Consider the following 20,581-nt stretch of genomic DNA (forward strand, 5'->3'; position numbering starts at 1 on the left):
ACCAATACATAGTGTCGGCCTAAATTTTGCTCCACATTTAGGAAGGTAAGCAATAAAATACAATATTGTAATTTATGGATTGCTGTTATCTCTGAGATAGTATTGATGTGAGCAGTAATATGGAAAGCCTTGTATAATGTAGACTTATCCTGTAATTAAAGAAATTGCCTGTTTTTTCAAAAGTTCTAGGTTTTTAAAGTTAACAGTGGAAAATATTCAGAAAACTGGAGTTTTTATTGTGTCCCATACTTTCTTTTCTCTTTTTTTTTTTTTTGTTCCTGTGTTTGAAGTATAGAAGTCTTCTGCGAACATTTTTCTGTTAAAATTTCTTATGATTTCACCTGGTCTTGAACAGTCTAAGGATCGTTATCGTGCTTAAAACTGGCTGGTGACCAGTCACCAGCAGTGTTCATCTGGGTTCAATTCTAGGGCCAGTCCTGTTTAATGCATTTATAATATGAGAAATATTTTCTTGCCCCAAGATGTTGCTGCCCTAAAGTGGACAAGCAAATTTAGCCTTTTCAGATACTGTGCAGTTTCATGGACACAACATCTCCCATAATCCAGATTTGTTATTTCTGCCATTTTTCTGCAGTTGGCCAGGTTCTTTTTCACCAGCTGGCCAGTTCTGTGAAATTCTGTAAAATTTTACAGTATCTGAAAATGCTAAATCTGCCTGTTTACTTTAGGACAGCAACATCTGTTGGCTCTGTGGGACAGTTTCTATACAGGTAAATTACTCATAGATGGCATTTAGTTTGGGTTCTGGCTTGCCACTATTCATTTTGTTAAACTTAGACTGATACCTGCCACGACTTTGGCTCAGACCCCAGCACTTAATCCAGAAGGATTCCCACTGGGCACCTTGGCAAATTCTTACTATAAAAAGCTGCCATGCATTACAGTTACAGGGACATCCATGGGCAGAGATTGCGAAGCTAATCACCCAGTGCAATTTTTTTTTTTTTGGTGAGTCTTACTTCCTTTTACCAAATCTTTGGGGTGAAATTGTGACTTCACTCAGCTGAAAGACTTGTCAGGGATTTTGGTGAGACCAGGATTCAGCTGATAGACCTCAAGAAATTTCAACCCATGGTTGCAACATACTCTGTGCTTCCCTTGTCTGCATCTCAGACACAACAAAAATTGTTCCTTCCATTCCTTTAACCTTTCTGCATTTCAGAGGAAGTTCTGATATTTTTCATTTCCTATCCAGAGGAATATGGCTTGCTGAGCAATGATTCCATTTTGGTATCTCATCCTAGCAATTTCCAGTAGCAGCATTTCTTGTGTAGTCATATTTATAGCAAAGTAAAGAATTATCTAAATGCAACATATTTTAAATAATTTCAATTATGATGCTGTCACTTTTTTTAATGGATGGTAGCACAGGAAAACAATAGTCCATCAGTGTACCAATGTAAAACATTAGTTTTGATAAGGTGAAAAATTGAGCATTTTTCCCTATGATTTAAGACGTTGGAGACAATGTTTTTTCATTTAAAAAGTAAAATTTCACCCATAAATCAGTACAAGTAGCTTTTAGACATGTGCTCTATACTTTCATCAATACGCTTTTTTAGATTGGTTGAGTCTCTTTCTGTTTTGTAATTAACTTATCAAGGAGTAATGGTCTAATTTAAAAAATCCAACTGGATGACAGAAATACTATTTGTTTTAAATTGAAAATATTTCAGCATCTGCCAAGATAGATTTCTTTAAATTACCCTTTAAAAACATTGATTTCTAATAGTGTATTTCCTTTTCTCAATAAAATAGAAATATGTGTTCAGAGGAAGCTGTTTTTAAGGAGGTATTGCTGAGAAACAAAGCTATTCCAGTAATATTAATCCCACTACGATGAGCTGCCAAAAACACAGCCTCAATTTAATGCCCCAAGTTTGGTGGGTAGTCATTTTTTATTATCCACCAGACTGAAAATCTGAAATTAAATGTTTAGCAACATTTGTACAAATGAAGAAGCCCCCAGCTCTATACTTTGACATAACTAGGACACTCTAATGTAATAACTTTATAAAGATTAATTCTCCCCCAAATTAGTGCCTGATAAAAACATATGGCATGGTGTTTACCAGAAGAAAGTGCTCTGGTCTCATATAGAGGTCTGTTGCATCCATGGCATAATACCACTTCCACTTGAATGATGCTGAATAATGGCCTTTGGATATTTCATAGCTGTTAATCAAGGCAATATGGAGTTAGATATAATATCTAAAATACTGCCTACCTGTGCTGACCTCACATTATGTGGCTGATATTAGAAGCCTCATTAAAGTAATTTACTGTGTTTGGAAAGTAGAGGTTAAAATGTCTGTACTTGGACAGACCAGAGGTCTTTGTAGTTCACTTCCCTCCTCCCCACAGTGGCCAATTGTGGGTGCTTATGAAAAGCTCATTAGACATAAAAATCAATTCTTTCCAGGGTATATCCTGTAACTCGCAATAATTCCAAGCTGGAGATTTCTTTCTAGACCACTGCATAATAGTCTTCAATAGTTTCTCTCCAAGATGGCTCTGATTCCTTTTTTAACCCATTCTCATTTTTATTACCATAACAACAAGTTTATTCTACATTCAATTCTATTTTATGGAAAAAAATACTTGCTTCCTTGTGTTTTGAACCTGCCAAATGACAATTTTATAGACTCCCATTCAATTCTCTTATTGTCAGAAGTTGTATGTGGTTGCTCTCTATCTGCCCTAATACCAGTCACCATTTCACAGATTTCCTTCATAGTATCCCCTCAATTGCCCTTTCTTCAAATAGAAACATCTTGGTCTGTTTACTTTTCATTTACTATCTCCTCAGATGGAAATGTTCCACACCTTTGATCATTCCTCTTGATCTTCCTTGTAACCTGGAAAAATACGAGATAGAGAAAAGTAGAGTGCTTTAACAATGTTTTCCTGCTCAATCTCAGTTTCTTTCCTTATGGTTTACCTTTGAACTGTGACTATTCTAATCAAACTGGTCAAAATTATTCTATGGCTTCTTTCTTGAATGTTAGTGATTTTAGAAACCATTAGTCTGTATTGAAAAGTTAAGATTTGCTTATGTTTACCTAATTTTGTTAGCTTTTTTCTCATTCATGGTGTCCTCCTGCATCCCCTTAGAGCTGGCTTTTAATTTTAGTATCCTAAAGAACTTAGTATCATCAGTAAACCTTACCACTATATAGTATTCTTTACCTTTTCACTGGGTAATGAAAAGCTAATAACAGTGAACAAATAGTAACAAATCTTTATTGTGAAAACACTTGTATTTTTATCCATTGCTGCACAGTTTTAAGCAGTTACTAACCGACAGATTTTGTTTCTTGCTTCATCAAAGTTATTTTTATGAGCTTTTACTGAGGGAGCTGGTCAACAGTATTTTGAAAGCCTAACTTATCCCCTCTCAGCTCTTTCTTTACTTTCATACACTCAGCATAAAAAACTGATAGATTTTTGAAGTACAACTTCTCTGTGATAAAGCCATATTGACTCTTCATATTATATCCACCTGCTGTATACAGTAGTTCTAGTTTTGGTTACAATTTTAGTTTATTTTCTTGGTGCAGAAATCAGACATACTGGCTTATGCTTACCAAAAATATCTCAAACTCCTCACCTTCAATTCCTGCACCCAATTCAAGTGGTACACCACAAAAAGCAATAGAGCAGTTTCATATTTTAACCATGCTGAAATTGAAGAATAGATACTGTCAAGTCCTGGCAATTTCTAAATTCATTTTTATCAATCTGTTCTAATGCCTTTTCTAGTGGGAGATTTTACCAACTTAAATCATCTGCATTGCTGCTAAAGATATGGACAACCTTATGTCCTGCCTTTGTGCTCTGCCCCTGCCCCCTTGTTGTGTGTTGGTGCTGACTCTCACAGGGCTGTGTAGGGGGCAAGGGACCTGCCTAAACAGAAAACAGACTCTCTCCTCTCCAAAATCAGCTGGCTTTGCCAAATAGGGTGGCTGATCAGTCTGTGTATTTGTAGGACCACTTTTGCTGCTGGCAGGTGTGGGGCACAGGGGAAGGATATGGCAAAATGGACTGAGAGCAGTGTAGGCGAATTGTGAAACTGCATCCTGATACTTCAGCTTGAGGCACTTTGCTGTCATTATCGTTCTACTCATTTATGTGCATGAGGGATTTCCACAGAAACCCATGCCAGCACACAATTTAATGGTACTGCTGAGAAAGGAGATGAAGGGATGGTGTCCCTGAGTATAGGAAGCCTCTCTGACCAGGAGCACAACATTCAGAAAATGGATCCTTTGCTGTCATGGGTACAAACAGAGTAGGACTCGGTCACTTGTAAATATTTAACTTTTGTTTCCTGCCCTGTTATTCCCACAGTACATCAAGAGATCTGTATTATGATTTTTGTCCATAGTACAGGAAGAATGGTGTTCCTGAGCTGGGGGAACAAAGGGGGACAAACATTTTTCAAATTCCACATTCCCATCAGGTCTTGGGGGGAAAGCCCCACAATCTGCTTTCTCACTTTTGTTGGTGCTCTTTCATCTTCAAAAACATTGTTAAATTTCTTGAATTGTGAAAATACATTCAACAGTTATGATTAAAAAACATCTTGCATTTTTTGGGAGGGGGAGGGCATACTTGGACTTTTGTGATGGTACAGACAGATGGTGTCCTTTAAGAATCTGGTGAGATTATACAGTTTAGAAAATCTATTACTTTAGGTATCTAAAAGAATACACAGTTGCCGAGCTTTTGAAACTGCTCTGTCCTAATATCACTGCATTTCCACAGTGAAGGTTGATCCAGTTTATGGTCTTGTGGTGAGAGTCCAGATAAACACTAAAAGTGTTTAATATTGACTTTAAAAACAAGGTAAAAAGAAGAACTTAATGACAACTGGAGTGATAGAGATATCATTTTATGGATAGAATCCTGAATCACTGACATTTTGTGTTTTCAGGAATATTCCACTCAAATATCCTAAAATACTCCCTTAAAACACATGGTATTTTTGAATGAATACATAATTTAATTTTTTTAAATTTTTATTTCGCTGCTGCCTAAGAATTCCAGTCATGAATGATAAGCCAATTATAATAGACATCTCACTAAACAGAGAGCAACAGGACAACATTCTCAGTCACAAAGATTGTGCAATTTAATTATTAGGAAAAGGAGAGGTAGATGCAGAGGCAGAAAGAGATGGTATCTATGAAGTAGCTACTGTGATGTCTTGGTTTGAAAAGACAGGTGTCTGCCAAGGAAGGCAGGAGCCTCTCTTGAAATAGAAAATGTAAATCCTCTTCCTCTGAATTATTATAATTTTGAAATTAAGGGACTGTCAGGCAAAGATATGGGAGTAGGAATAGCAGTTCTGTATTAGGAAAAATAAAAATGCAGAAATACAAAATAACACTGACAGAATATGACTTGACACCTTGTTGGTCAGGGTGTTGGTAGCAGTCTGATTAAAGGATGACTGCAATCCTCCTGGAGTGACACGTGGTTCTGTTGAGCAGTGATTCTGTAGAAGGGTGCAGTTTTCCTCTGAAGGTCCAGTGCTGGTGTAGATGGGCCTGGTCTTCCTCTGGGAATGCAGTAGAAAAAAGGTTGCTCCTCTGGGAAGCCAGTGGAAAAGGACTCCCAGAGGAAATCCTTTGGATTTTCAAAAGAAATTCCAAAAGGTATTCCAAATCTCTGATTATATCCAGCTTGGCTCCTCCCCCTGGGTGGAGCATGTCACAGTGGGATGGTGTAATTTTATCAGTCATGCAGTGAGACTCAATGGCCCACTAAGAGAAGAGATCTCCCTGGATGGAGGATGGGTTGTGGAAGAGATAAAGAAAACTGCCCCACCTGGTTCTGACAGATGGCAATAGAATACACACCCCTGGCCACATCTTGCATTTGCAACCTAAGACATTTGATGAGTGTAAATCCTGGAATGTCTGCAACTAAATTCCAGCCACGACAGGCCTGTCATGACAGATAGCTTTGGAGAGTGACTGGAAGGATAATATTTAATATGTCCTACATTACCTGTTTGTAAAGGACTATTCAGACTTCAAGGCTAGTGAGGAAGAAAGGAATTTGAAGCATGAGTTGAAACTCAAATAGACAAGCCACTGTGGAAACATTCTGAGCAATGATAGGAACCAGCTTCCTTGAAAACCAGGAAAGAGAACAAAGAGCTTCTCCAAACACTGAAATTCATCTTTCATTAATAAAGTCCAGGTAACTTTCTATTGTTCAAGAAGACTGAACTATTTTAGGGATAACTTAGTGGGAAAAACATCCAGTTTTACACTCTGCATGGTTATGAGGACCCTGAGAAGACCAAAGGCAATACACGAATGAAAGATGATTAGTCATTTAAGTCAGTTTAACTAGCAGGAAACACACAGCTGTGGTTTATTTATGCTGAGAGACAGTGGACATTATCCATGAGGTAGATACATCAACTGGACAAGATTTTAGTTTTGCTAGAAAACAGACCTGGAATGAAAAGGAAAATGTTTTATTCCATCAATGCACATTCAGTTAAGCAAGTGGATGTTGCACATTTAAACTAGACACAAAGCTATATAAACATAACCTCTACTTACACACAAAGGTGTAGAGACAAAAGAGGCTAGTGTGTCCATCAGGGCTCTTTCCACTGAGCTATGGTCCTGATATATCCAATAGCCACCACTGCCTGACCACCACTGCATTGAAAACAGATCTGAAAGGCAAAGGGCAGGAACTGGGACAGGAGTTTGCAGACAGTGTGCAGAAAATACCCACCATTAATTGATCCTGGTTTAGAAACCTACAAGACAGTCTTAAACTGACTCAAGAGACTTCAGCATCTTGTGGTTTAGGTCAGGATGGGCTGAATTGCACATTAATTATTGTGCAATAATTGGATATGTGGGAAGGAGTGTGACTATTCATTACCTTTATGAAAGAGTGATTAATAATGCAAAGGACACTACAAAGTTACAGAAGAGTGGCTGTCTCTACTTCCCGTCTGCTTGCTGGCAGGACCAGCGATTGTCAATAGATGGGAGGAGCAGCATTAATTGTGCTGGTTCCACCTACACAGGCGTGGTCCCAGATGTCCCTGAAGGTAGGGCTCTGTTACTGCCCTTCAGGTTAAGGTAGATGAGTTTCATGAGGTGGAGAGCACCATTCAGGTTGGATGATTTTTACTGGTTGTAGGTTCATTCTTCATTCTAGTGTTGCTTGATGATGGGTACATTGAGTCACTGGGCAAGTGTTTTTGTGTTAGGTCAGTTCTGCTACTGCTACCAGTCATGTTACCTTAATAAGATGTGCCTGATCGTGCTTTACCCAAGAAAAGTTAATGCTTGACAACTAAACAGCAATATAATAAAGATTGAACAGTGAGCCTCTGACATCAGTTGTACTACTTGAGTGTGGTCAGCCCAGCAGGGGCAGCTGAGGACTGTAAGGGACAGTGCCTTGGGACACAGAACCTCTGTTCTGGCCTAAATAATCCCCACTCAGCTTTTGCCTCCTCTTTGCTCTGTAATAGGAGCCACACCAGCATCCTCTTCTTTTCAGCAGAGAATAATTAGAGGCTACAGCAAAGCCATGAATAGGGCTTTTTCAAGGTACAATCGACTTGATAGAGGAGGACAGCTGTAGGGTGGGAAGTAGACAGTTGTGGGCTTCAGAGAAAAGCTCAAATCTCCCAAGAACATGAGGAGCGACCCCTGAGGAGGAAAAGATGAGAACATATTGAGAGAAGCGAAAGAAACTGAGTGAAGCCTCCCCTTCATTGCAGGTCTACCACAGGCCCATGACATCGTGGTGGCTTCTCACAGATTTCCTCCCTATCCTTACAGGTATCTCCCAGGTGTCTCACAAATACCTTCTGAGATTTCCCTTACCATTCCCAGGAACCTGCTCCACTGCCACAAAAGCTGAAAAATGGCAAGTGCTGCCAAAGAGATTTAAGCTGCAAATTCCTAACATCATTGTAGCCTGGAGGCTTGCCCCAGGCAAGTCGGCCTGAAGAGTTTTAACCCAAGCTAACTCCAAAACAAGAAGCACTACTGTTTGACAGCTGTAGCTGTTTGAACCATGGAACCAAGTGCACTATGACTCTTCTTTACTACACTTCCTCCTCTCCTGCTGGGCACATACCAGATTATGAGGGACCTCAGGCATCAGCATCTGGAGATCCAGCCGATGAATTGCCTTTATTGCTTATCTCCACATTGCAGTACAGCTTGCACATTACTTGTATTCTAGAAATACCACAGATAAAATAATTAGACAAGCAGGTCTGCCATGCTAAGCAAAGAGCTCTCTTCAGCTTCCCACAGGTCCAAGCAGCCCTAGGTAACGTCTTAAACTACACCATCATGGTAGATAATGGCACCTCTCTGTTCATTCTCTGCACTCCATGCTTGTTCACTTTGGCTTCTCTCCATTGCCCTCTGCACTTCTCCTGCCCTGTGAATCCTCTTGCATCTTCCAGCACTTGCTGGGTCCATTGCAATGCCATATGCCATTCAGGCTGCCTTCTCCAGAGTCCTTCAAATAACCTCAAAATCACCATGAAACAGCACCATGTAGACATTACAAGCAGAAACTAGAGGTTAAGATGCTACCAAGTGCTCCACACTGGGTTTTTTTGGCAATCACACAAAGCCAGAGGCTGCCACAGCTCAGACTTTTCAGCATTTGAATTCTGCCTGATCAACAGCATGTGACACAAGTTTATATACGATACTTCAGCTGAAGCATCTCACAAGATGGTCCAGTAACACACTTCTCCACACACCCAACCAGCTTGTTTTGCTGTGCTTATTATTCCCACCCACACCTATAACCTGGTTATCCCTCTCCAGCATCTTATCATAGCTGATTTACTGATAAATTAAATTTACCTAAATTAATTTGAAGAGTAACACACACCCTCAGCTGTCTACAGCAGATCACATCTTCTTGGCTCTCATTTTTTAATGATGCCATATAGAGTTGCACCCCTTTCTTTGAGCAGCAGCTCACTTGCCACTTGTTTAACAGACGTTGTTTTTCTTGCCCTGGAAAAAGTCATGTAAGATTCAGACAAATTATTAAGTGGAAACAGGTTTTTCCTTTCTGCCTCCTGCAGCCTAGGCTGTCACATTTTTTAATGACATCTTTATAAATGCTCTGTGCTTTGGTGCTTTATGCTGTACAATCAGATATTGAACACAAGAGCAAGATACCAAAGCACTTGTGATATCAATGTGCCCATAATGACCTGTTTTCTCTTTGTTTCCCTTTTTTGATGTGGGTATTTGGATAACTTAGAAATTAAAATTATATCCTGCTCTGAGTGATCATTCTTATCAGGCAGAATGAAAAGGGTACTTCTTTCCCTTTTTACTACTGCATGCCTTGCCCTGAGCACATCTCATTTAATTTAATTTATCTGTTATAAATCCTGGTATGTGCATTCATTATGGACGAGGGATTGTTTGTGCAAATGAGTTATGATTCCCGTGGAAAAACAAAACCAAAACAACACACCAATCAAACACATGGACACAGCTCATAGTTAAGTAATGCTAGATTTACTCCAGGGGCTTCTGCTCTGTGTTGGGTAGGACAAGTTAACCCAGTAGCTTGTCAGTGTTCTGTATTGCCCAGGACAAGAAGCTGTAAATGCTTTCTTGCCTTGTGAGTGACTGATGATTCCATTTGGGTCCTTAAATTTGATACACACTTCTCCCTCATGCTGAATTGGATGAATTGAAAAGCACTGTGTGCTTTAAAACTCCTAACAGAACACTTATTTAAAGGATGCAAGAGAAGTTGGTACCAGAGAATAGATATATATTATTTATCTTAGAACTTAAAGACCTATGTAAATAGCACTAGAGATATTCTTCTCTATCTACTCAAGAGTCAGACACAATTTCAGTTCTTGTGTTAAAATTATCCCTTTCCTTACTACAAACCTCAAATTCCACAGAAACTAGAAGAGAATGGCATTTTAAGTGGTTATAGAAAGGAAAACAGTCCTGTGCAAGCATAGTAGAGACTATAAATCAACTCTGAAAACCATGGAAGAGGATGTGTCATGATTCCACTCATGCCACTAAGTTGAAATCTGTCATGTAATAAGTGGGAATTGTTGTCTGATGGTGCTGAATGTCTGATTTCCTCACCAAGTCCTCTATCCTCTAAATATACGTCCATTAGGAAAGAAATGGACAGTAACCATCTCTGCTGTTTTGCATTCTTGACTGGAAATAGCTCTGTGCTGAGCTCAGTAATCTTCTATGTATGCTAAAAATGCAGCTGCCTTCAGGAAGACATTCCACATAGGATTAAAAGCGTGTCACAAAAATGGTAGGTGTCTGCATATGCTCAGATGATGAAGAGGTGATGAGTAGTTTATATGGCTTTGCTTTTTTGGAACATGGTGCTCAACCCCCAACTACATCATCCTCTAGTACCAATACATACATATGCATACCTATAGGATCTAAGATTTATTGCAGATATTTTAGGCAAGAATTTATATTAAATGTCACACTGGTATTTACTGTAAGAGTCATCTCTGGACTTAAAATTTTATGCTAGTGATTGAATAATCTGTTTTTCATGATTGTGAGGAGAAGAAAGACCACACTGAAATGTGACAGCTAACTCTTAAAAACAAAAATAATCCACATACTGGGCAAATCAGCTGACAAGCTTCCTCCTTCATTATAGGGGATTGTAAAAGGACATTTCTCTAAAGTTCCATACCCTTTATGGAAAATTATGCAGAGATTAATACTGCCCACTGACATGATATCACATCACATTATCCTTCATCCCAAATCTAAAAGTAGTTGCTCAAACAAACCAATACTTAAAACCAGACTTTGTTGTACACATAGGATTAAGTTTTGTGAAAAAATAAAGTAACATATTTCACTTCTTTAGGAACATTGTACCTAGGAAATACTACATGGAATTCTCCTTTATGCCATTTTGAACACATTCTTACAGCCTTCTTTGGTGCCCCGTGCCTTTTGATATGTGGAGCCAGCCTACTAACAAAGCATCAAGATTGTGGTCGTTCAGCTTTATCACAACAGGAAAGCTCCAGTTCAACACCATTTTGGAAATGCTGATCAATAACATTCAAACAATCCTCTGAATCTCAGAGCTGCTAAATAACTTCTGCAGTCTTCATAAACAGATCGGTCCATTCTGTTCTGCTCCCTGCTTTTCAGCACACAGGAGTTCACCATACTTGAATTGCAAATGAGCAGCATAAATGTTAAAAATGTTTCTGCCTGTTATTTTCATTGGCATCAGTCTCTGCAGTGTTTTGGAGACAGAAGAAAATGCACAAGCTGCAGCAGGGCTGCAAGGAAACACTCATTTCCTCATCTGATTGCCAGAATGGAGAATTAGTTTTATTCAAGCCCTTGATTCTTCCCTGCAATCCTCATTGGCCTGACTAGGGACCTGGTCTTTAACAGACCACTGAGTACCACTGCAAACATCCCTTTTGTAGTCCATGATGGACACAGCATCCTGTGTGTTCCAGCAAGCTGGAAGAGACTTTTCTAAAGGCTTCACAGGATGCTTGCTGCACGTGCTAACCAGGCAACACAGTGGAAGAAAATGATGTGGGCAACATACCCGACTGAGCCCCAGTGCGTGCAGAGACAGCACGCACAGGTAACCACCTTCGGTATAACGCAGCTTGCAAACCAAACTGCAGCAGCCACCTAAGCAGTGCCTGTGAAATTAAGCACAGGTCTGCTTAGAGACTTGAGCTATTGGTGCTGTACCAGGGGAGGAGACTAGGAAGTTAGCTTATACTCTTAGAGAACTTTCTGTGTTGGAGGCATGTTTGATTAATCAGCGTTTGTCGGCGTTCTGTAATCCATAGCAATTCCTTCAGGCCGAGGAACCCCACCTGCATCTTCTGGCAGACTAAAGGCTCCCACACACTGCCAGGAGGGTTGTCAGGTCCAACACTCATGAAAATTGGAGCATTTTTTTCCTTCAGGAACGGTGCTGCCCATTACAGTTCTAGGGATATAAAACTATCTCAGAATTCAAAGTTTATCTTGAAGACAGACTGAAACAACTTCCTAGGAAAACAGATAGCACTCTGTCACACCAAGGCCTGCTGGTGTAGCCTAACAGCAGTGAGATGTACAGAAATGCCCACAGCAGAGCCAGGGCCACACTTCTGACACAACTTCCCATTCAAAGAGCCTCAGGAACACTGAGCTGATCATCAAAATTACTTAAAAGGTGATTTCATCCTTCATTCCATTAAAAGAATCATTTGTAATGTCACTTCTAAGAGGAAAAGGTTAAATCTGAACAGCTTTTCATGCTGAATTCTTCCTTTTAAACACAGTTAGTGCCCATTGGTACCTAAGACTAATTCATGCAACAGCAATGATTTTTTTTTCTGCCTGAGGAAAATTTACACTAAAATGTGGAAAAAGGCCATGTAAAAGGTAAAATAAACAAGCCATCCTAGCTAATGCCTCCAAGAAAATAAGATCCAGCATTGGAATTCTCTGTACTGCTCAACCACTCAGTCTCTGTTTTTCACATTTACAGCTTGTGCAGATTTTTTTTTTTTTTGTAAACTCAAATGTCCACTGGGACTGGGAATAGAAGAAAAGGTATGGCTAAACCCTTTTCCTGTCCTGCTCCATTCCTTGAGTAATTGGATGTAAAAGAAATAAGAAGAAATAAGAAGTCTCTCTTTTCCAGCAGCCAGAGTATTACAAAATAAATTGCAGTTAATCTATAGCAACAGAACTGTCCATTTCTTCCAGGCAGATGAAATATAAAATATGCAGTAATGCTCAGAGCACTTGCTAATTATTTAACAGAGGGATTTTCCACACAAAACACATTTAAAAATTGAAAAGCTTCACTAGTCCTGACCAGAACATTTAAAGTAAGATTTTTATTGGTGATGTTTTAAAGCAGAGGACTGCAGTGACCCCATCTTGTAGCCTGAATTCAGCTGAATCCTACACTGTTATAGACCCTTCTGCAAAATGTGTTCTTAACAGGAAAAATGACACTATTATGTATCACTAGTGTGGAGCAGGAATGATTTCTAAAGATTGGCCAGGAAGAAGCAGTGTCGAGACTGGGAAAGGATTTCCAGATGAGTTCTGCCTCATCTGAGCTTCAGCTACTCACTTGCCTCCTGGTTTCTCCATGTCTCTGTTTACCTGGCTCTAGCAGTGATCTTTGCACACCCTTCAAAACTCTGAAGCTGAGCTACTGCTACACACTGTAATGTCCGGTGAGTATCATTTACAATAGCATTTTATTGCTCATCATTCAGCATCCCTCTCCTTAAACCTGCTAAAATTTGCAGGTTGGAGGGGTTTGGTTTTTTTTTTCCCCTTTTATTTCAGTGGAGCTGCACCCAGCTGTCTCTACCTTTATCTTTAGAGCTGATGTCATCGTTTCATCACCATCCATCCATCTTCCCCTGCAGCGTGTGCTACTTTCCCAGGGCTGCAAATTTCACCTGCCATTAATTTTGTTAATTCACCATGCTTGTTTAGGAAGAAAAAAATAAAACCATGAGGAAATGTTGACATAACTACTGGCCTTTTTCTCCAGACCTTTCTTAAGCAGATGTGTGGAACTACATGAGGAAGAGTCAGAGACTGCACTCTCTGAGGGTCATAAAAAGAGAACTAGACTGTCCTAAGCTAAGGAAAGCAGAGCACTCAAAGAGATGCGTGGGGAGGTTATCAAGTTTCATCCCTAAAAATATTTGCATAAATTGGGTATTTACCAGGAAAGAGATGGGGAGATTGGATCCTGCTTTATGGTAGTAAAATCATGGGATAGATGAGATGAACTCTTCACATTCCTTTCCACCCCTGTAAGTTTATGCCATAGCATCCATTTGTCTTCCACTTAGATATATTAACCTCTTCTGCTCCTCCCCTCTGCCAACAAATTTAAGGTTTATACTGCTCTAGGGTGAAGGCTCTGTCCAAAGGTTCTTGTCTCCAAAATTAACCACATTCCATCTTGCTGAGTGGGGTGGATTCTTCCCCCTTACTTTTTTTTTTTTTTTTTACCTCAAATGCAACTGGCCATATTAGAGAAAAATTTATTCTCAAGTCAGATCTCATCACTAGTTCTAAGCATTTGAGCAAGATGCATGTGTCAGGAGCAGGGCCACCATGAACACCTCTGCCCAGCTTTTCACCTCTAGCTAATGCTAATTTGATATTTTAGAGGAAGGTAACATTTCCTCAAGTCACCCTGGAAGTAACAGAGCTGGGAACCAGGGGGCGAAAGTGCAGTCAAAACAACAAAAAATGTTATTCCTGAACCTTGTTGTTAATTCACAGAAAATCTGGAGTTCAGTGGTACTGATGGACAAATACAATACATAAACAACATTGAGTGTAGTGAGATAATCTTTATTTCAAGCAGCCTCCCAAATACAGAAAACAAGGAAATGTCAATGGGACTGAAGAGGCACATGGAGTCAGTTCCTGAAAGAGGCTCTTGCATTCTTCCATCTGACTCTCAGTGGAAGAATGTCCTTAAAAGAATATCAGAATCATCTTGAGGACCCCAAGTTATGATATGCCATCCCTAACCTCTCAGAAGCCACCTCCATGATCAGCCTTCTGCTGTCCCCTGCTTCTGTTGCCATATCCTGCCATGGCAAAGAAACAAACACACTTTCAGTGACAGCCTCCTTCCTCCTGGCTTTTGGTCCTAATTTTCTCATGGTAAATCCTCTTTGGCATCAACAATATTCAGCTTGGTGACCTCCTCTGCATTCACCTTCACCATACCACAGAATTGCTTTTAGGGAACCACTTCTACATGTCATCTCTACATATGTCTTTCTGCAGTCACGTAACTTAACACACATTTTTGGGCAACCAAAATACCTGTAGTTAATATGGGTCAAAAAACTATGGTCACATCATACATCCATCTGCAAACTGAGAAAATCTTGCAGCTGTGTGCTCTCATCATGGGTGACACACCTTCGTGTAAAGTAAGATGCCTGCATTTTGGTCACATCATGGGTAAGTTTCCATCACACTTCCAGGGGCAGTGATTCCACCATGTCCCTTGGCAGTCCATTTCAATGTCTAATCACCATTTCTGTGAATAAATTCATCATGCTGTCTGAACCTCCCCTGGCACAGCTTGAGGCTGTGCCCTCTTGTCTTGCCACTGGTTGCCTGGGAGAAGAGACCGAGCCCACCTGGCTACACCCTCCTTTCAGGCGGTTGTAGAGAGCAATAAGGTCGGAAAGGAAAGAGCCTCCTTTCCTCCAGGCTAAACACCCCCAGCTCCCTCAGCTGCTCCTCACAGGACTTGTGCTCCAGACCCTTCACCACTTCACTGCCCTTCTCTGGACTCGCTCCAGCCCCTCAATGTCCTTCCTGAGCTGAGGGCCTCAGTGTCACAGAGAAGCACTGCGTGCAAATGAAGTACAGCGAGGGTACCACCCCCCCGAACAGCTGGCACAAGCGTTTGCTTTCAGCGCGGAGAGCGGCCCTTCTGCTTTCTCCGCGAGCGAGGGCTTAGCGCAACCAGAGAGCGCACCCAGCACCCCGGGATTAACCCGCACCCTCCAGGAGCGACGCCGCAGCAAGCCAGCGGGGAGGGGAGCGGGGCGCTGGCAGGTCCCGTGAGGCGGGGCCGGCCGTGCAGGTGCGCCGGGCCGCGGCCGGGCCGCTCCCCGCGGAGGGGGCGGCGGCCGGGCTGCTCCTAACGCGGCCTGACAGGCACGGCCGCTCCCGCGCGCCCTCCCCACAGCTCCCCCCGCGCTGACATCACCGGGCAGGATTTAAATAGCACCGCAGCCGCTGCCTCCCGGATACAGCGCGCCCCATTGGCCGCCGCCGCGGCCAATGGCCGCGCCGCGCCGCTGCGCTCCGCCAATGGCGGGGCCGCGGTCGGCGCGCGCCTCCCCTGTCGCTAAGGGAGGGAAATACAGCGCGCGCGGCGGGCTGTCAGGTGCGCCGGGATGCGCCGGGAACGGGGAGCAGCCGGGGGGCTTGGGGCTGGCTGGGTGGGTGGGTTTTGCTGCCTTCGCCCCCCCTTGGTTTTCAGCCCTGCTAGGCGAGCTCCCCTAGCCAGCCGCGTTACTCGGCGCGGGGAGGGAAGGGAACAGTGTGGAAAGTGGCTGTTCTCCGCTTTGTTTTAAGCGCTCCGGCGGCGGCGTCTCCCGGGCGGTGAAACGCAGAACGAGCGGCCCCGCCGTGCTGTTTCCTCCTCGGGGAGAGCTTGAAACGAGAGGGAGAGAGAGAGAGAGCGAGAGGGGAGAGCGATCGGTGGTGACTCGGGGGCTGGCCGGGCTGCTGCTGGGGCTCGGCGGCCGCAGACGGTGGATTTGTGGGAAGAGGACGGGATGAGGAATAAACGCACCTGGCCGGCGGTGTTTAGGGGAGCGGGGGCCGGGTGCCCCCGCTGGCTGCCGGAGCCCCTGGACTCCGGACGCGGACCGCCGAGCTGCAATGGACGCTGCCCGCCGCTGGCCGCAGAGCGGAGCACACCCGCCGCCGCCGAGGAGCGAGAGCTGCCCGCCCGGAGCCGGCCCGCAGCGCGCCCCTCGCCCGAAGAGGGAGCGGGAGTTTCCTCCCCGGCATCGCTCCGGTGACCGCGGGCTGTGCCAGCCGGCCGCCCAGATAGGCTGCGAGGCAGCCACGGCGCGAGCGACTAGGTAAACGCCACCGTGTAGATGTGCTGTTTGGAGAGGAGGAAAAAAAATTAATTAAAGAATTAAAACATGCGAGGATGCGGTCATTGGGCCTGGCACAGGGGATGGGGCTGCACGGGGAGATGGAATAGCCTTCTCTGCCGTGCCTGGCGCGGCGGCGAGCTGTAGGCGAAGGAAAATGAAGTCCTTACGTAAGGCGGGCTGGCTGGATGGCGGGGTACCTGCTGCGTCCTGCATCGCCAGCCGCTGCCCCGCCAGAATTACCTGGGCTTCTCCCTGCCGTGCCGCAGCCTGTCACTGCGGGGCCTGTCCTAAAAGCAGACTTTCATCCGCAGGAGCTCGCACATTTAAGAGCTGCGTAGCACTGTGGAAAAAACATAAATCAATTGCGCTCCAAACTCAGAAAATTTAACCCATTTCACTTGTCACCAAGCTTACTAGCTTGAAAGAACATGGTAAAAATCTACTTTGCTGCCAAGCCATGATGGCATTACGTAAAACATTGCTTCTTGGTTACTGTTTACTGCTTTACACTCTACAAATATTTCTGACTTATTTCTTTCCCATATCTACAGTGTGTTAATGCGTTGCCTGAATATCCTAAAGATGTCGGCCTGCACACTCAAAAGGCAAATGCATGTGTAAGAATTGCAGGAAAAACACGGAACAAGGCTGAGACCTTTTTATTTTTTTAAATTTGATTTCGGTTTCTGGCTCTCCCTGCATTTTAGTGTAGGGTGATAAACTTTCTGCCTTGCTGCTTTTCTTCCCCATCCATCATCAAATTAAGAACACAGCTTAAGTTACAGTTTTGTTGGAGAGGGCTTTTTTATGTAATCAGAAATTCCTATGCAACATGAAACATTAATTATTGCAGGAGAAGCTGCAAATTCTTGCTGTAGAGGCCCCGGTAAATGTAAAACTAAAAATCCAATTAATGCTTAATCTTTCCCTGAAACAAACCCACCGAGTTATCAGAAATCTGAGGTGCCTACCTGTCTACATCTCTGTGACTTGATGAAGTTTGTGTCAAGGTTTCTTTTCCTTTGGAAAAGGGGAGCCTCTAAAATGAAATCGTTACCCCCGTCCTCCCCCATGTTTCTGTTTCCTTCCTCTCCTTACCTGTTATTCCTGTCAGTGAAAGATGAGGACTGTGAAGCCTTGTTTCCCCTTCTGTTGTTGCAGAACTCCTTGGATGCGTCGGAAGTAAGCGCTGGGAGCATTTTGTGATCTTTGTGGGAGGAAGGCACAAGCCACCCAGGCCCCGTTCCCTCCATCTTGAGCCTTCTGTGGTGATTTGCAGCAGCAGCACAGGGAAGTATGAAGCACTGAGGGGCAGAAGTCAGTATTTAAACCTGACTTCACTTCAGCATTAACGACCACGCAAGTTTCACATAACAGGAGGACCAGGGGTAGAATAGCAGAAGTACTTAAGGTGCCTCATTTAAAAGTTCTCTTCTGCATTTCTGAAGATTAGGGAGCTGTTCAGAAAAGATGATTATACAAGTGTTTTTATTTACTGTCCTAACAGAAGATGATGATCCACATTACCTTACATGCATCCTGTACCACCATATAGATTTCAGGGGACCTGTATGGATGTAAGTTAGTAAAGAAACCCAGTGAAGTTTTAAATAATCAGAATAATATTCTCCCTCTCTTTCAGTCAGATTTGCCCTTCATGTTACTTGTGTTTCATAATCCTCCTAGCTCTCCATTTCGTCATTACAAGACCAGCATCTCTACTGTAGAAAAAAAAAAAAAAAAACAAAAAAAACAGAAAGAGAGAGGATTGATCACCTCCCCCCCCACCCCCCAGAAAAAAAAAGTCTTTTTACAAACTGCTTTTTATATCAATGTTTAAATCAATTTAGGGCACAAAGTGATCCTGGTTTTTAATAGGCCTTTTTAGTTTCGTTTACTTACACAGGTATTTTTTTGGAACCAGAAGCTCTCAGAAAGAGAATGTGTTCGATGCACCAATACCTTTTAGGGTTTTGATAAAAGACATGATATCATGAGTATCATCACCACTTCTGTTATTCTTCTTGTATAGTAGCGACGAGATTGAATCACCATTTTTAGCTATTCTTCAGCAGAACTCGTAATCTATCAATGTGTCAGCTCAACAGCAGTTTTCTCTTCACACTAATGTGAACCAGAGGGTCCAGCTATCACTGATTTTGACATTTTTATCTGAGATTGCATGTATTGCAGAAGTTTGAAGCAGATGAATTATAGGGCCAATTACATTTTCATAAAGATGTACAAAACATAGAATACGTCACCTAAAACATTTCAAACTAATTTATACCGGACAACAGTCCTATGCTTGGTGTTTCATAAGCTTTCTGCTGGAAGCACTATTAAATATTTGTCTGATAAATAACAAGAATTAGATCAAGTGTGAGTCCTGTAGTTTTTTGAATGCCTCACATTGCCCTCTCTGTTGTTACATAATGTATCATAAAGAAATACGTGCCTTCATTCTCTTTAAATCACTCCGGCATGGATAGTACTAAGCCTTCCTTCAAGTTCTCGTTATGCAAGTCCTTGCTACTGCTAATAGCTGTCAGCTCTGCATGGTTATTTAAAAAACAAGGTAACTGCAGACTTTTTGTGAAGCTCCTTGCATTTCTGGAATTTTCAGTGAGGTGATTCCAGGTGTGCAGCTCTCTTTCTCAGCTACAAACTAAGCTATTACAAACAAACAGGTTTTCCCCCATTAGAATAAGGTCCCATTCGTTCCAGAACATCAGAAGGTAACCTGTTTTTTTGTTTAGTTGCCTTTGTAAACACATTATGAGTATCTTAATGCACTTCAGTGTCAAAACAGTGGAGTAGATCAGAATGCAGTAATATTTTCAACGTCTGTTGGAGAATGCAGACGTATAACTAAGTACTGAAAAAATACATAGCACAGTAAAAAATCCATGACCAATCTAGCAAAGCTATTAGGTAACAAAAAATCCATATGGGCATTAAGTACTATTATTTAAAGTAAAATCTGTGTTATAAGCAGCATTCAGGTGAAATTGATGAGACATCTATACAGAACAGAAAGTATAATTTTTTAAAGCTATGATACAACGTTCTGTATTTACTTGGAAAGTGGAATTTTACTCGTCATTCTGTAAAGGTATAAAATTAACAGCAAGCACTTCAGAGAATTAAGAATGCTGCCTGATATGTGGAATTTTTTTCCCTATGTAAAACACAGAGATCATTGGCAGCAAAAAATTGACATTTTTTGATCATTGACATTGACAGGAAAAACCTGTCTGGGTTTTCCAATATCACGTAGATCATGCCGAGTATTCTCTCTTTTAACATGGCCTTCCTTTTAAAGAGACTGAAATAGGAATATCTCAAAATTTATCATACTAACTATACTTAAAAATATTTTATCTTCCTTTTTACTTGTATGATATGCAGGCAGTAACTCAGTGATGTGTCACCAGGAAAGGAGGGTTTGTTTCATATTCCATTAGTAGATCTATTAGTTTAACAATCCTTCATTGCATTTCTAAATTTGTTTACCTTTTGTTACTTTTGTAAATTTGAGGTACCAGCTTATTTGTTTATTTCAATTTTCTCATTTCTAATTATTTTGAAAGGTTCAACTATAATTTGTTCAGATTTTGGTATGACACATGGAAAATATTTTTTTAAATTCCTTTTGCAAGCAGTAGGTTGGTGGGAGGAGGTCTGCACTGTAAAATAGTGTACCTATGAAATTGTACTCCAGTGGGAGATTAAATAAGAAAGAACAGGATGACTGAGACAAGTCATTTGTCGCAGATGTTCATGCAGTTCTGGTGTTTTATTTTAAGCTGGATTCATCAAACGTGCTAAGGAGTAATTTCTGTCTGATAAGAAGTT

At 41.8% G+C, this 20,581-nt stretch overlaps 1 long non-coding RNA gene across 1 annotated transcript; it reads left to right on the forward strand.

The window, feature by feature from the left end:
• Nucleotides 1–16,007: 16,007 nt before the first annotated feature.
• On the forward strand, nt 16,008–19,095 carry LOC121341429. The gene is made up of 2 exons (XR_005953423.1): nt 16,008–16,702; nt 17,885–19,095. It is a non-coding gene; the product is annotated as an uncharacterized LOC121341429 (long non-coding RNA).
• The last annotated feature ends 1,486 nt before the right edge of the window (nt 19,096–20,581 follow it).

This window comes from Onychostruthus taczanowskii, unplaced genomic scaffold (genome assembly GCF_017590055.1).
Source record: "Onychostruthus taczanowskii isolate IOZ18803 unplaced genomic scaffold, ASM1759005v1 scaffold48, whole genome shotgun sequence".
NCBI classification, from domain to species: Eukaryota; Metazoa; Chordata; class Aves; order Passeriformes; family Passeridae; genus Onychostruthus; species Onychostruthus taczanowskii.